The sequence below is a fragment of the Symsagittifera roscoffensis genome, chromosome 2, assembly GCF_963678635.1.
Source record: "Symsagittifera roscoffensis chromosome 2, txSymRosc1.1, whole genome shotgun sequence".
Taxonomy (NCBI): domain Eukaryota; kingdom Metazoa; phylum Xenacoelomorpha; order Acoela; family Convolutidae; genus Symsagittifera; species Symsagittifera roscoffensis.
In genome coordinates, this window is record NC_087063.1 from 52,802,029 (window position 1) to 52,819,426 (window position 17,398).

Sequence of the window (17,398 nt, forward strand, 5' to 3'; positions counted from 1 at the left end):
TTCATTTGACTGTACTTGATTAAAATGTCTTTGATGTTTTGGTGTACTACTTCTGTATCGATGTTTAGAATTATTATAATGGTTATTATTCCTATGTGGTGAGTGGGAATAATTTCTATATTGATTATTATAACTTGAATTTCGATTTTGTGAATTGTTCCGTCATCTGTTTTGATAATTATCTTTTGATCTGTGATAGTTTGATCTATTATACGAGTTATTTCTTGATCGATTGTTCGGGTAATTCTGATTTCGATTGTTCGAATAACTTCTATTTCTATTATGTGAATAGTTTCTATTTCTGTTGTATGATGAGTTTCGTGATTGATTATTGGAATAGTGTTTTTTTCTTGGGTTTGATTGGGAACTGGATCTTGAAACAAATTGTGTTGCATTGGAATTTGATCTCGAATAGTTATTTTGACTGTTTGATCGATTATAATTATTTTTGTGAAGAATTTTGTGTATTTCTTCGTTCTGGTGATCTTCCTCTATAACTTGAGTTATATGGTGATTGATTCCTTGTGTAATTTGTGTTGTTCGGAAGTGGTTTTCCTGAACTGTTATTACTATATATATTTTTGTTTGGTAGATTTTGATCTTTTTTCATATATTGATAGAACGATTTATTTGGTTCTTTATGCTTTTGAGGTTTATTCTGATTATCTTGTTGTTTTTGTCTACATTCGGAAATACTGTGTCCGTATCGTCGGCTATAATTACACCATTTTTTGAAGGATGGTTTGCCTCTAAAATTTGGAAGTTTTTCATAGTTATTAAGTATTTCAGTGATTTTTTCATTTAGGTCTGTATCTGATTCCTGTATGTTATTTATATGTGTAGTGTTTGTTTCAATTCGATTAACATATTGTAGTTTTGGATTTTCTGTTTCTTCAAGTTTCATTGTGATTTCCGCTTGCTCTAGTTTATCTACTAGTTTTCGAAAATCTAAATCTGGCTCTCGAATTGAGGAAGGATGAGATGCTCTCTTTTTTATTGCTGTTTTCCTTAATTGAGGTGTTAAGGTCATCATTAAAATTTCTGTCATTTTTGTGTCTTTATAGTCATGTCTATTAAGTGAATATGCTTTTCGAACTAGTGTTTCGATGCGTACTGCTAATTATTTGATAGTTTCGTTTGGTAATCTGCGAATTTCATTACATAAAACTCTTTGGTGTTGTTTATTTCTTTCGGAGTCAAACTTTTTTGAAAATTCTTGTGTAAATCTTTTCCAGTTTGATTCTGTTTCTATAGGTAATGCTAAAAACCATTTTTGAGCTTCGCCATCTAAGGTTGTTTGTATCAATGCTGTGCGTCTATGTATCCAACTTTGATGTAGTGGCGTATTAATTGGTTCAGGTACTATATTTAAAATTAAATTTGCTGTTACTGCCTTTAAATAATCTTCTACAGAATATTCAGGGTCTGTTCCTGTAAATACCATCAGTGGTTTATTGGATGTTATTGATGATCCACCCATGAGGTATGGATTCATTGTCATCTGTAGTGATTCTGCGGTATTTGGCATTTGCGAAAAATTTGAAAGTTGATTTTTTGTTATTTCGTGTTGCTGAAGGTACTATGGAAGCGGTATTTCATTTTGCATTTGAGTTGGTTGATTAGAATGCATTGACATTGGATTTTGTGGTTGTATTGGTTGAAAAGATTGTGTGTTAAATGGTTTTTGTATATGCATTTGTTGTGGATGTTGTAAATCTGTTGGATTTTGTGGGTAAATTTTCATATTTCGAGATGGTTGAGGTTGTCGTGGTCTTTGTGTGCGATATTCTTTAGTATATGGTGCAAAAATAACTGGTTGGTGATAATCATCTTCATCGGATGATAAATAGTTTGTATTAAATGGTGTATGTTGGTTATTTTTATTTTGTTGGAAGAATGGGTCATTTTCAGTATAATCCTGTGTAGGTTGTGGATTATCTGGAAAATTTACTGAATTTGTCGATGTTTTCGGGAGATTCCAATAATGAGAACATATGTGATTTAAATTTTGTGTATTTTTTTTCGGGGAGGTTGATTTCTTCTTTGTTTGTGAGCATAATTATAATTATGTTCTTCAAAGGTGTTTCTTGTGAATGATTTTCGTGTTTTTGACGGTATTGTCATTGGTCTATATGTTTGATAATCCATATGTGAATATTTTGGAGCAACCGAAGGGTTAACGATTGATTGTAAGGTTACTTGTGCCAGTGAAATATTTGTATTTCTTGGTGTTGTTAAATTTGGGTGTATTGGTGAAATACTTTGTTGTGTAGTTGTTGTTGTTTGGACAATTTCTTCATTTATGAAGTGTGATGGTGTTTGAATATCTTGTTGTGTAAGAATTCTAGTTCCATTAAGGTTTTCATTGTGTATGACGGTCGAATTTAAACCGTTATTTCGCGTATCAGGTAAAAATGTATTGTAGTTTAATGGTGTTACATCAATGGTTAATGGTATTACTTTTACATAATCTCTGTGATAAGATATTGTACTTATTGCTTGACTTGAGATAGATTGTGGTATATTTATATATGTAGAATGAGACCATTCAGGGTCCCAAACGTAGTCTGATTGTTCTGTAATGGCAGTGTCATCATTTGAATTTTGAGGTCTGAAATTTTTTCTTGCTTGTGAAATTAAGTCTAAATTATGTGTGAAATAATCAATTATAAACCATGCCAAAATTTTTTGTAAGTCATGTTTAGTGTGTTGTGAAACATCATCTTTAGTGAAATTTTCTTTGATTATATGTAGAAAAGTTGAAAATAATGCGATTTCATTTCGTACTTTTGTATGTTTGGATGTTTCAGTCGGTGAGATACTTTGAAATTCTGTTTTTTCTAATATAGAGATATAGGTATATATTATTGCAAAAACTTCATTAGTGAATATAGAGTTTGCTCTTTGTGAATTATGATATTGTATGCTTTTGATATATTCTAGGAATACTTTTGAAAATTCTAATTCAAGATCATCTGTTTGAATTACATATTTACGATGATTCGTATTTGGTGTGCTGAATTCTATGGTGTAGATTCCATATTATTGTGTTAAGTTACATATGTCTTTCAAATAATGTTCAATAATTTGTCTTTTGATTTTTACATCTGGGAATTCTGCTTTGCATGGACTGATTCCGGGTTCAAACAAATTTACGAGTAAATTCTTGCAAAAATTATGTTGCCCTCTATTATCGGGTGCATCTATGAGGAAGGGGTAATAGATGGGTGGGTGAGAACAAAATTGTTCTTTTTGATCCAAGGATAGGCCTCGATGATCAGGTTTTAAATTTAGCGAAATAGAAAATTAATTAAGATCCCAGGATAAGCCTTGATGATCTGATTTTAAAATTAAGCGAATTTAAGTTTAAAATGGTTTAAATTTATTTAAGAAAAGAAAAAAATTTAGTATTTTAATGATATTAATGAGCTTATGATTGCTGTTATGTTTAGGTGATGAAGCTGGGATAACAGATGATTTATGATTACTAACAATTTATTGTCATGCTACTAATTTTTATTTTCATTTTCAATAAATATTTTTCAAATATGTTTTATATAAGACTGCAGAAATTAAGAAAACGATCTGAGATCTTTTTATCAATCGTTATTGTACATTAATAATTTTGTTTAGCGCCTGAATTGATCATGAAGATTGACTTCAAAATTTTATGTTTGCAAATGAAAATCTAAATTCATTGCTAATAAGATTCTAAATACAAAAGTTTGTGTTGGCTTTTGCCGTACAATCATAAAACTAAATGGTAAGTTTCTACTTTGTCGTATGTCGTCTCTTGTTCGAGGTCTTCTTCCAATTCCGGATAGTTCTATTATTGTTCGGAATATTGGCTCTGATCTATTGAGTCGTAGAGACATTTCGATTAAATTATTATCGTATAACATTTTGAAAATGTTTTGTCTAAATTCTAATCTATTTTTGGTTAGTTCTAAGCTATTAAGGTCTTATTCGAGACTTATGGTCGCACCAGATGAGTTAGAACCGATGTGGTTAACTCATAGAGTAATTTCGGATAGGGTACACCGTCTGCGCTATCTTATTTTTGGCCGGATAGATTCGTGCAACTTCTTAGTCTAATACCGATCCTAATCTTACTCTTAAACTTTCTAGTCTCAGGGTGTTTAACTAGTCTCTGCTAGGCTCAATAGATCTAGGGTATACTGGTTCATTGCGGCTGCTGAAGTTCTCTTGGAGAGACAACTAATTTCTAAGTTAAATTCAAATCTCTCTGGTGCTGAAATTACAAGTAATTTCAGCACTTACAAATAAGTGGGTTGTTAGTTAGATTGATTATGATTGGTTAATATTAAATACTTTACAGTGGTAAAATATCCAATTTATCCAATCATAAAATATAGTTTAGATCAGGTTCCACCCATCCGGGTTTTACAGAGTTTTTTGAATTATCTTTCTGCAATTCAAAGGATGGATGATGAACGTTTGTATTTGGCGAACATCATATTCTTGTCCGGTTTCTCTTGTTAAAGAAGTTCCAGGACGCTGGAGTTAGGAACATCAATCGTTGTGTCGTCTTGTGACAACGACTGTGTTCCCCAATGAAATCAATCTTATGATTGCTGTTATGATTGCTGTTATGTTTAGGTGATGAAGCTGGGATAACAGATGATTTATGATTAATAACAATTTATTGTCATGCTACTAATTTTTATTTTCATTTTCAATAAATATTTTTCAAATATGTTTTATATAAGACTGCAGAAATTAAGAAAACCATCTGAGATCTTTTTATCAATCGTTATTGTACATTAATAATTTTGTTTAGCGCCTGAATTGATCATGAAGATTGACTTCAAAATTTTATGTTTGCAAATGAAAATCTAAATTCATTGCTAATAAGATTCTAAATACAAAAGTTTGTGTTGGCTTTTGCCGTACAATCATAAAACTAAATGGTAAGTTTCTACTTTGTCGTATGTCGTCTCTTGTTCGAGGTCTTCTTCCAATTCCGGGTAGTTCTTTTATTGTTCGGAATATCGGCTCTGATCTATTGAGTCGTAGAGACATTTCGATTAAATTATTATCGTATAACATTTTGAAAATGTTATGTCTAAATTCTAATCTATTTTTGGTTAGTTCTAAGCTATTAAGGTCTTATTCGAGACTTATGGTCGCACCAGATGAGTTAGAACCGATGTGGTTAACTCATAGAGTAATTTCGGATAGGGTACACCGTCTGCGCTATCTTATTTTTGGCCGGATAGATTCGTGCAACTTCTTAGTCTAATACCGATCCTAATCTTACTCTTAAACTTTCTAGTCTCAGGGTGTTTAACTAGTCTCTGCTAGGCTCAATAGATCTAGGGTATACTGGTTCATTGCGGCTGCTGAAGTTCTCTTGGAGAGACAACTAATTTCTAAGTTAAATTCAAATCTCTCTGGTGCTGAAATTACAAGTAATTTCAGCACTTACAAATAAGTGGGTTGTTAGTTAGATTGATTATGATTGGTTAATATTAAATACTTTACAGTGGTAAAATATCCAATTTATCCAATCATAAAATATAGTTTAGATCAGGTTCCACCCATCCGGGTTTTACAGAGTTTTTTGAATTATCTTTCTGCAATTCAAAGGATGGATGATGAACGTTTGTATTTGGCGAACATCATATTCTTGTCCGGTTCCTCTTGTTAAAGAAGTTCCAGGACGCTGGAGTTAGGAACATCAATCGTTGTGTCGTCTTGTGACAACGACTGTGTTCCCCAATGAAATCAATCTGATTTCAAAATGGTTTGCTATGACGGGTTTTTCTGTTATTTTGTAGAGAACTTGTTTTGTGTTCAACCTCATCTGGGAATGGCGTGGAGATCGCGTGTGGAAGGGATGCCTCGTAACTTGAACATCGAGGTGGTCATTGGTTTAGTTCAATGAAGTCCTTTTCTGCGAAGTCAAGTCGTACTCTAAATCCTTTGAGTTGTGATTGTGGACGGCATATCGGTTGTGGTTAGCCATTCTTGTTCGAGTGTGATGGAATCATTTTGTCTTTGGTTGTTCGTCTTTGTTGTTGTGTGTTGATCTATATACTGCAAGGTATGATTTACATTTTATAAAATTTTATTAGTTCGGTTTTTTAATCATGAGTTTAGTTAGTTGTTTTCACAAAAGCATTTTGTTTTAGTTCGGTTATTTTGAAGAGTTACTCACCCTTGAGTACCTCTTATTAAAAATAGAAGTGTGGTCACAAAGCGTGGATGTAGCGCGGTGGGTTGGGCCGGCTATAGAGCATGCTCAGGACGTCCTCTCTGGTGGGTTAGGCCAGGAGTGGGAGTATGATTTCGTGCTGTTTCTTTGAGAGGTCCTGTTATGTGATAACGTTTTATGTTGGGTTTATGTTGGTCTTTCTTATGTTTCTTTGGTTGTGTCCTTTTGTCAAAAATCAAATTGTTTTTGGTATGGGTTTGTCTTGCGACTTTTTTGTGTTTTATTATTTCTTTCATTGACTTCAAAATTTTATGTTTGCAAATGAAAATCTAAATTCATTGCTAATAAGATTCTAAATACAAAAGTTTGTGTTGGTCGCACCAGATGAGTTAGAACCGATGTGGTTAACTCATAGAGTAATTTCGGATAGGGTACACCGTCTGCGCTATCTTATTTTCGGCCGGATAGATTCGTGCAACTTCTTAGTCTAATACCGATCCTAATCTTACTCTTAAACTTTCTAGTCTCAGGGTGTTTAACTAGTCTCTGCTAGGCTCAATAGATCTAGGGTATACTGGTTCATTGCGGCTGCTGAAGTTCTCTTGGAGAGTCAACTAATTTCTAAGTTAAATTCAAATCTCTCTGGTGCTGAAATTTCAAGTAATTTCAGCACTTACAAATAAGTGGGTTGTTAGTTAGATTGATTATGATTGGTTAATATTAAATACTTTACAGTGGTAAAATATCCAATTTGTCCAATCATAAAATATAGTTTAGATCAGGTTCCACGATGACCGGAACATTCTGTGCAACTTGCACGGTAACGGGCTATCCTTGTTAAATTTCTCATCTATAAAAAAATAATAATACCTCTTTTGAATCAGAGTTTAAAGAAAAAAAGGCAAAAGTTTATTGATGGAGCATAAAAGTTTTAAAACTGAAAGTCATATCGAATAGCATAACTGGACCTTTGGTTGATGAGGCGATTAAGTTAAGGCGATTTATCCACAGAAGAAAGTAGCAACATACTAGCTGTTCAGCTCTTCACGGTTAACCGCTGTTGTGCCCCTGGTTAAGATCTACATGCAATTTTTTTGGATTTTTTTCTGAGCTAGGTAATGTTGCCTCGCCCTCAAGCAGCGAGCACGCGTCATGGTGGGCCTCGAACATCCGCCCTTTCGATTGAGAGGCGGAGACGCAAGCACTTCACCACCGCTCCCCACTGGTTGGCGAGGGGTTGAATCCATAATGTAAATGCCTCCGCCCCCCTAAATCCCCGCACCTGTGTATAACGATTTTAAAAGTTGGACAAAACTTAATGGATCTTTCAGCTATTCGCCACCTCGTTTTGCAAACGAGGTGGATTCAATACTGGGTTGCATTTCGTTACTAGGTACCCTAGGGGGAAATAGTTAAAGAGATCCAATTCGACTTTTTAGTTTGGATTTTGCGGCTAGTCGATACGAATTTCGAATTTAAAAGTTTTATGCTAGTCGATACGCCGCCCAGTAAATGTTTGCATTTTTTTTCATTGCACTCCTATTGAGAAAAAGCATAACTATTTTGGTTTTTGTGAAGATAAAAATTTGTTTACTGTATATTATATGATTTCATAGATATTTCAGCTAATGGAGTTACAGTATATGATTGTCTACTAAATTTTTTATGATTGCATAAGCCCCCTCCCCGTAATAACTTGACGAGGTCCATTTTTTTGGGTGGCCAACATCAAAAAAAGTCTAAAGGCGTTTTCGGTGCCATTGTAACTCAGGGGCGCATTTAGGGGAAGGGGCTTTTTACTATTTGAGATATCCAAATTTGGTAACGGAACCTAAAAAATGCGCCAAAAATACTAACTTTGAGGTGGGAGCGCGCGCCAAAAAAAACGCGATTTTTTGGTCAAACTTTCCAAAAATTGCTTAAAAACGCCTTTTTTTGGCCTGTTTTCAAAACTTTGCCTGCGGCGCAAAAAATTTGACCAGAGCAGGCTTTTTTAGTGATTTGGGAGAGCTCGGAAAATCAATTTGGTCGACCTAAAAAAAGGTCGACAAAATTTTTGAAAATTTTTTTAAATCCCCCCTTAAGAAAATCCTAGACCCGCCCTTCCCTAGAAACGTTTCTTCGTTATTGTATGATAATTTCATTTAAAAGAATTATTTTAGGTATTGGTAGTTGGTACAATTATTGTTAATAGTTGTTAGTACAAGGAATAATTCAAGGTCACTTACTCCCGCAGAGTACGACGTTTTCGTCCGATTCGTCCAAGCAGTCGAACTCCCCGTCACACACATAATTGTAGGGAATCTTCCGTTTGTCCCCGTCACAAAGAAAACCCTCTAGAACATCATTTATTATTTAAGATAAAATTCAGAACTATGACTTCAACTGGTAACTAATGGGAAAAATTTCATGCACATGATTTTATTCTAATATTGAATCAAACAACCTCATATTTAGGCAAAGCTAAGAAAACTCCGAATGCCTTTTAACTTGTCTTAAAGTAGTTTCAAAAAACTTCAATGAAGTATTGATTAAAAAATATATATAGCTCTCAAAATTTACTTTTATCTTTAATTCCTCAAAATAATTATAAATTGATTGATTTTATCTCTAGAAAAATGTGCATTGGTTATCCCAAACAAGCCAAATTGAAAAACCGAAAACTTCAAAAATTGAGTAATAAAATCATTTAAAATTCAAAGTTATGACTTCCGCAGAAAGTGACTCCTTCATTTGTGCTCGGGGTGGTGATTTTTTCTCTAGACAAACTTCATTGTTTTAAATAGCTATTTTTGACGTATTTTTAAAAAATAATTGAAACGTATTGATAACCTGAGCTCCCTTTTGAAAAATTTTTCACCGGTAGTCATATTTCGCGAATTTGGGATAATTAACGCGCAATATAATTCCTACTTTTACGTCGTAAACGGAGATTTCATAAGTTTTAGAAATCGCTCGAAATCGGATAAAGGCATATTAATTGGTCTAGTTAGTTTTTTGATATAATATCACTTTGCAGTTGACACAGCGTGTCGGAGGATAATAGTCAAAATGAAATAAAAAAGATTGATTTTCTCAAATATTTCTGAAATTTTCAAATATTTTTTAGACCAAATTATATACCATAGACACTAAAAGACGGTCTAAACATTCAATGTTTCACCCTGATATAAGCAGTCTACTTAATATCGTGATCTTTAAACACACACACATATTGACAAAACCTCGACTATGATAAAGTTTAATCGGTTTTTAAATATAATTTATATACAGTTTAAAATAAAAAGTGATTGCATAAAACCCATTCGCTTACGTAAATCGATTGGGAATAGAATCAATAGTTTTTTGTTGCGAACGAGTTTTATCGACTCTAAAAGGGATTTTTCTCAATTGATATAGATTTCTGCAGGATAAAAAAGCTATCGAACTCTCGATAGAACCAACTTAAATTGATTTTTTTTGGGTCGAGATTTTTGTAGACTCAAACAGCATCAAGTTATTTTAATTGTTACCTCAATCCAAAATTTGAGCAAAAAAAAACATATTTATTGTAAAAAGGAATGAGGAAAAGGATGAAAAAAAATTGGTTTCATTCAATTTTTAACAGTAGAATGTTTCCAAACATTGCAGCTCTAAATTTTAATAAAAACGAATTCAAACTGTTGCAGGATCAATCAGAGTGGATAGTTTTCGCTATCAGTTTAAATTTTTTCGAATTGACATTTTCAAAGAAATCCTTGTCTGTCACACATCGATTAAAACTCGTTTTTGTTTGTGCGCGAATCAATTGCAGTTGATGAACCAATGGTGTATGTATGTATGTATCTTTTTGATACAAATTGTGATCTTTAGTTTTAACAAGACTGCTCGTATAAGGGCGAGGCTCTGAACGCTCCGACTGCCTTTCAATGTCTATGGAGCAGTAATAACATGAAAAATTAAATGAAAAAAAAGTAAAAAAGAAATTGATATTTGAGAAGTTTGCAAAAATCATCCCTCCACATGCCATATAAATAACAAAGTGATAGATTTTGTGTGAAGAAAACAAACCAACCCGAGCGCAAATATTCGGTTACTTTCGTTACGAAAGTCGGAACAAAAAGTTATAGGACAACGTGATTTTATGGAACAAATTTGACTTTGAGTCAATGAAGTAGAGTGATGGTTTTAATTGAATTATCAACAAAGCAAACGAAAATGTTTCTTTAGCGCCTATTTGACATGCAATCTTTCGAAAGAAAAAAGCACATGAAATGCCGACAAAAAGGCAAACGCGAAACTTTCTAATTATTTTCAGCTTAAAAGTCAGTTTTTTTTCAAAAAATTAAGACGTTTCGATTGAAAACGAGATTTTTTACAGTCATAGAGAAGAATTTTCTAAACTAGGAAATGAACAAACTTTTTATTCACGTTTATTTTATAGTCCCGACTTCTGAAGAAAACGGAATATTTAATCTCGGTGTGGTTTTTTATATTCAGTCAATTTTTACAGATCGAAATAACAGTTTTCAGCCAAACCTTTTAATACCCCATTGAAGATATCGACTTACTGAGTTCAAACTTAAGTAATTATTTTACGTCCAAAAAGTTTTTGTACAGTTCTGAGGGTTGAAATTTGCCAAATTGGCCATATTTTGGACTAAATTATGCGCGCTTTGAAGAGATTATTCATAATGCTGAGAACGTAACGCGAAATATTTATGCGTGGCGAATTACACCGCACAACAAAATTGTTCCAAATTGATTTGGGGCTAGCTAATTGGTCGTATTAATATCGTACGACTCAAAATTTCACACTCTGATTTTGTCCAAAACGTAGGTTTTCAAAACTTTTGTTTCCCAAAAACTATTCGATATGAATTGGGCGACAGTCGGAACGTTCAGGGCTTTGTCCTGATGTGTTATGTTATTGTTCCGACTTTCGAAGAAAACGGAAAATTTATGCTCGGTGTGGTTTTTTATATTCAGCTAATTTTTGCATATCGAAATAACAGTTTTCAGCCAAACTTTTTAATACCCCATTGAAGATATCGACTTACTGAGTTCAAACTTAAATAATTATTTTACGTCCAAAAAGTTTTTGTACAGTTCTGGGGGTTGAAAATTGCCAAATTGGCCATATTCTGGACTAAATTATGCGCGCTTTAAAGAGATTATTCGTAATGCTGAGAACGTAACGCGAATTATTTATGCGTGGCGAATTACACCGCACAACAAAATTGTTCCAAATTGATTTGGGGCTAGCTAATTGGTCGTATTAATATCGTACGACTCAAAATTTCACACTCAGTCCAAAATGTAGGTTTTCAATACTTTCGTTTCCCAAAAACTATTCGATATGAATTGGGCGACAGTCGGAACGTTCAGGGCTTTGTCCTGATGTGTTATGTTATTGTTCCGACTTTCGAAGAAAACGGAAAATTTATGCTCGGTGTGGTTTTTTATATTCAGCTAATTTTTGCATATCGAAATAACAGTTTTCAGCCAAACTTTTTAATACCCCATTGAAGATATCGACTTACTGAGTTCAAACTTAAATAATTATTTTACGTCCAAAAAGTTTTTGTACAGTTCTGGGGGTTGAAAATTGCCAAATTGGCCATATTCTGGACTAAATTATGCGCGCTTTAAAGAGATTATTCGTAATGCTGAGAACGTAACGCGAATTATTTATGCGTGGCGAATTACACCGCACAACAAAATTGTTCCAAATTGATTTGGGGCTAGCTAATTGGTCGTATTAATATCGTACGACTCAAAATTTCACACTCAGTCCAAAATGTAGGTTTTCAATACTTTCGTTTCCCAAAAACTATTCGATATGAATTGGGCGACAGTCGGAACGTTCAGGGCTTTGTCCTGATGTGTTATGTTATTGTTCCGACTTTCGAAGAAAACGGAAAATTTATGCTCGGTGTGGTTTTTTTTATTCAGTCGGACGACAGTCGGAACATTCAGGGCTTTGTCCTGATATACGAGCAGCCTTATTTTCTCTACAACTACTTAAGATACGGGACTATAAATACAGAGATATAAGTAATAAAAATGCTTTAAAGGACCTGATAGGTTAAAATAGGAAAAAAAAACTTATTTAAAAAGCTTCATTAGACCCTTCTATCGAAATTCCGAAACCATGCGTTCAAGTTCCTGAATCAACTATATTTAAATTCAAATATGTATATAAATAAATATACTCACTTAAAAAATTTACAAAGGAAATTGATGCTATCTCGGAGTTTCAGCTCTGTATCCTAAGGAGTTCTAAAGAAAAAATGACAGAAACGAGACAGTGGCGGATCTAGGATTTTCTCGAGGGGGGGGGGGGCAGATTTTCAGAAAAAATTTTTAGGTGGACCAAATTGATTTTCCCCTATTTGGCAAAATTTTGTGCGCCGCAGGCAAATTTTTGAAAAAAAAAAAACAGTCAAAAAGGCCGTTTTTGGGCACTTTTTGAAAAACTTTGACAAAAAAATTGCGTTTTTTTTGGCGCGCGCTCTCCCTCAAAGTTAGTATATACTGGCGCCAAAGGCGCCTTTAGAAAAAATTTAGGGTCGGTCGGCCAAAAATGGATTTCTGAAAAAGTATCTTAGGGGGACCCTTTGGGTCGGCAGGGGGTCGAATCCCTGAGGAAGGGGGGGGGGGGCGTCCGCACCCCCCGCCCCCCTCTAAATCCGCCCCTGAAACGAGAGCAAAGCTTACATACAGCGGGGAAATTGGAAGGGCCGATTGATGGGTGAAAACCAACCAATCAGAAATGAACGAAATGAGAGCAGATAATGCAATTGGGCTGATGCCTCTTGCGAGCTTGCTTGAGCCGGAGGCTCGAACTGTTTATGAAAACGCCGGACGATTATTTGCGGGACGCCATATTGTATCATTTTTTTACATTCTGTTTTTCAGCATGTGAAGCGTTCAGCGGTTAATATCTTCTTGATGCTTCAGACAAATCTGATTAGTGGAAAGTTTTCAATCATTCGGTACCTCTTCATTCATTCATATCACAACTATAAAACTGCGACTTTTTTTGTCTCAGAGACTACAATGATACTTTCTAAATTGTACATTTAAAATGTGGTATTCACACATTTCGCCCCTCACACGTTTCGCCCCTTTTGAATCTAGTGGCACATTTCGCCCCTCACACATTTCGCCATCATAAATTACTATAACATTTCGCCCCAAAAATATACATTAAGAAAGCGGCGTTAATTAACTACGTGTAGTAAGTTAGGGGTGAAACGTGCGAGGAGGAAATGTGTGAGGGGCGAAATGTGCCACTAGATTTAAAAGGGGCGAAATATGTGTGGGGCGAAACGTGGGACATTAATAAAATGTAGATCGTGACTAAGCATCAAAATGATTTTTTATTCTGTGAAAACAATTAAAAACAGTAAGAATAGCAACAAACTACTGCAAGTCAATAAAAGGTTCATCAATTTGAAACTAATTGACATAGGGACAAATTTTAAGCATAGTTGAACAATTACATTCAAAACTAGGAATTTGTATTTTAAATCAATCGCATTCAATCAACGGAGCAAATTCAACATATGCTGGCTCTGATTAGGGTTCAAAATTGAATTTCCTTATTTAGGTGAAGTTTATTAAGGATGACTTCCGACGCGTTTTAAACCTTTAATGAAGCTGATAGCTGAAGTAGACAACCGGAAATTTTCGACTTGCACGCTGACCTTAAGCGATATTCCATTCACAGTTTGGCCTCGTAATGAACGCTAGCACAATTACAAGAAACAAAAAACAAACCCAAAATTCGTGGAAATATTTCTTTTCTTTGTTTTTTTTTGTTTCATCTAACGAACTCAAAAGAGAAACCAAAGTAAATCACACTAAGATTTTCTTTGGTATTTGACTTCATAGGACTCTTTGATGACAAAAGAATCCGTGTTTTTGTTTACTGGATTACACAGACAGAACCAATCAGGGTTGGATGAGGGCAACAACAAAAGATCTAAAACACTTAATCTTAGCTATTCAACAGGGTCGTCCCCCTATTGAAATCAACCAATCAGATTGAATCAGAGTTATTGAATCACAACGGTAGTTATAATCAATGAACTTTTTTCAGGTTTTCTCCGTAATTCCTGTCTCCAAAAAGTTAAAAGTAAAGTCCCAAAACCCTTAAACCCACCGTGCAAGGAATTCAGAGCTTGCAAGAACTATCCCGGGATGACCAAAAATACTAGTCATACAATTTCCATATATGGAAAAATGCTAGTCATACACTTTCCATACAATTCCATACGTACAGAAAATTGCATGAAAGGTCTATGATTAGTATTTTTTCTTATGTGGAAATTGAATGACTAGCATTTTTCCATAAACCAAAAATATTGATTTTTTACATTTTAATTTCTCAAAATAATTTGGTTGTGTTCGTAACCGAACACAAATGACATAAACCTTGATTACTCAAACGTAGTAACCAACGGTTTCGACGTCGCGCATTAAAAATGCATTGGAAACAGCCTGATATGTGTTACTTCTGTCTCAGACAAATAATATAACGAAATTAATGATTTTTTAAATTTTGGCAATAACTTTCAAAGATGATTATTTCTAAAATTTGAATTTTTAAATTACCAGACATTGATCAAGGCATACAAAAACATGTCATACAAAAGAAAGAGAAATTTTAAGCGTTTTTGAAAAAATTATGAAGAGAAAAGGAAAAAAATCCAATATTAGTATATCCAGGACTACGCTATACACACAAAAAATTAAATTTTGCATGCAAATTTTTTTTTCAAAAAATGTTTGTTTGAATACGAAAATCAATTTGCGGTTGAAAAAAAAACACAAAAAATTTTGGAGGCAATTTCAAAAATATTTAGAAAAATTTTTGTCGACGCCATCAAAAAAATGCTTGTCATACAATTTCCATATATGTCGTAGCAGCCCAAAAAACGCTTAAATGTTTTGCCAGCAGTTGAATTGATTGTTCAAAGCCATATATGGAAATTGTATGGGTAGAAATTTTTCCATACCATTTTTTTCCTTTTTTTATGAAGAGATACCAATTTCGATACCAAAACAACTATAAAATACCTTTGAAATTCGATTAAACTCAATTTGCAAAAAAGTATGAAATTTGTATGACTAGCATTTTTCCATAGACTAAGTGTATGAAATTGTATGATTAGCATTTTCGGTCTATGGAGGTCAACCCGGGATATTGAATTAACTCGAATGAGTTTGTTTGAATAGAAGGTAGTAGGTAGAGCATAGAAGGAATTTATCAATATCCCTTTTTTCCCACTTTTAGAGCACCATTAGGTTTTTAAAGAAAACTATGTGGAGCTACCGGTTTCATCAGTTGTACTGTGACAATCTTAGACTAAAGTTGTCCGACGTGAATTTATTGTAAATTTTTTTATGTATACATCAAAGCAAGAAAGTATGAAAACTTGAACCTGCGATTCTAAATGGGCACTATCTGCAAAAAAGTACAATTTCGCATCCCCCCGCCGCCCAAAAAATGTTTCCTGACTCTAATGGTTTAGCAGTAAGAAGACTATCAATTGATTATAATTGTCATTCACAGAGTGAAGTATTCAGAATGACTTCCAAAAGAATCAACTTTTTTGGTATATATCTATGTCACTTGAATTAAGAAATATGAAAGTAATTTTACGGAATAAAACAATCAGGCATGGATAAATCTACGCTAACTGGCCTTTCTGCGGGATGACCGTTTCGCTCTGCGATCACTAAACATCAATACATACCAACTGTTCTCTCTTTTAGAGCTTTGACCCTCGCAAGCCGCTTCATTGTGTCGAAAGGCCCGGCTAGAGAAAGTAGGTTTCAATTATGCTCAAACAACAGACAACAGATATTTTGAGGCAATATTTGTTCTATTTTAAGTACAAAGTAGTTTTTACTATTTTTATAATGCCTAAAAACGACGCTCTTGTTTGACATTTCAGTATAATGTGCGGCGATAAAGTTCTGGGGACAAGGTTCGTGGCAACACTTGAAGGTGTTTTGGCTCTCTGAGATTTCCTCCGAGGAACCATTCTCATGAAATGTTTCTGGTCTAACAGACTGGCAAAGTATCTGGTCCAAATCATCTGGACAGTCAGTCAGTATAACATTCGCATACTTTTTCTTTGGGTAATAAATAAAAACAGTTTGCATATTAATGCCTTAAAGGTGATGATTGTTATGGATGACAAAGTATAAAAAGGGATTTAAAGATAAGCACCTGACTCGAATATTGAGTTGTATATTTTCCGACCACAACTTTCAGCAATAACCGATGAAAAAAAAAACAATTGTGTAGCTGAGTTTTTCAATGATTTTTTACAGAATTGCATAAAACAAGCATTCGTAATCCTTAAAAACCAGAATATATAATTATGACTTTAGCACGATTATTTTTATCTGCTAGTTACTCTTTCATTATGACCTAATCAGAGGCGCGTCTGGGATTGTTTTTCGAGGAGAGTGGATAAAAGCGGTATCAAAAAATTTTGGGTTCATTGGTCAAAAATGCAGATCACAACTCATTATTTTTTGGTTGGCGAGAACATCTAATTTTTGTTTCCTAAAGTGTGTACTGCGCAATGTGAAGCCATAGGTCAAAATAGTATGCTAAAATTATTCAAGAAAAAATAAAAACTACGTCGTATCAAATCTTTAGGAACATTGATAGTGTCAGGTTGAAACCGTACTATTAATTGGCTTGACTGAAATACAAGTCCCTGACAAAAGTAGATCAAATAACTTTTCAAACTATTAAATTTCAGTTGTGTTTTGCTCAGGGGCCGATTTAGGGAAAGCGTTGGAGCGGAAGCCCCCCTTCAGCGATTTGAAACTAAAAAGCTGGTTATTTTGCAAGTTGCACAGAATTTTCCGATCATTTTTCAAAAAGTCTAGTTTTTTCTCGTTTTTTTTTCTGCGTGGTAGGATAAAGGGATTAGATCAAAACTATAAAGTAGAATTTCAACGTACTCTTCAATCATTTTAAAATAGCTAAATTGGAAAACTGTTTTGCAGACAAATGACTCAAAAAACAAAAAAACAACAAAAAAAATTTACAATTTTTCTTTTTGATTTTTGCAAATTTCTGATTACCAAAATTGCGTTTGAAAATCTAAAAACTAAAAACACTGAGCAAAGTTTTTCAAACATCTTTAAGATTGTTCAAATCATGCATGAAAAAGTTTCAATATGACATATCTCCTGATCCATGTGGTA

At 33.9% G+C, this 17,398-nt stretch overlaps 1 long non-coding RNA gene across 3 annotated transcripts in view; it reads right to left on the reverse strand.

Annotated features, from left to right (window-relative positions):
- LOC134840116 (uncharacterized) overlaps positions 1–17,398 on the reverse strand; it is a 128,496-nt gene that overhangs the window by 63,350 nt on the left and 47,748 nt on the right. For 2 of the 3 annotated variants that reach the window (XR_010162402.1, XR_010162401.1), the window contains one exon: positions 8,407–8,514. This is a non-coding gene — a long non-coding RNA (uncharacterized LOC134840116). Of the gene's footprint in view, positions 1–8,406; positions 8,515–15,924; positions 15,988–17,398 lie in introns of all 3 variants that reach the window. The other variant, XR_010162403.1, reaches the window with a different exon arrangement.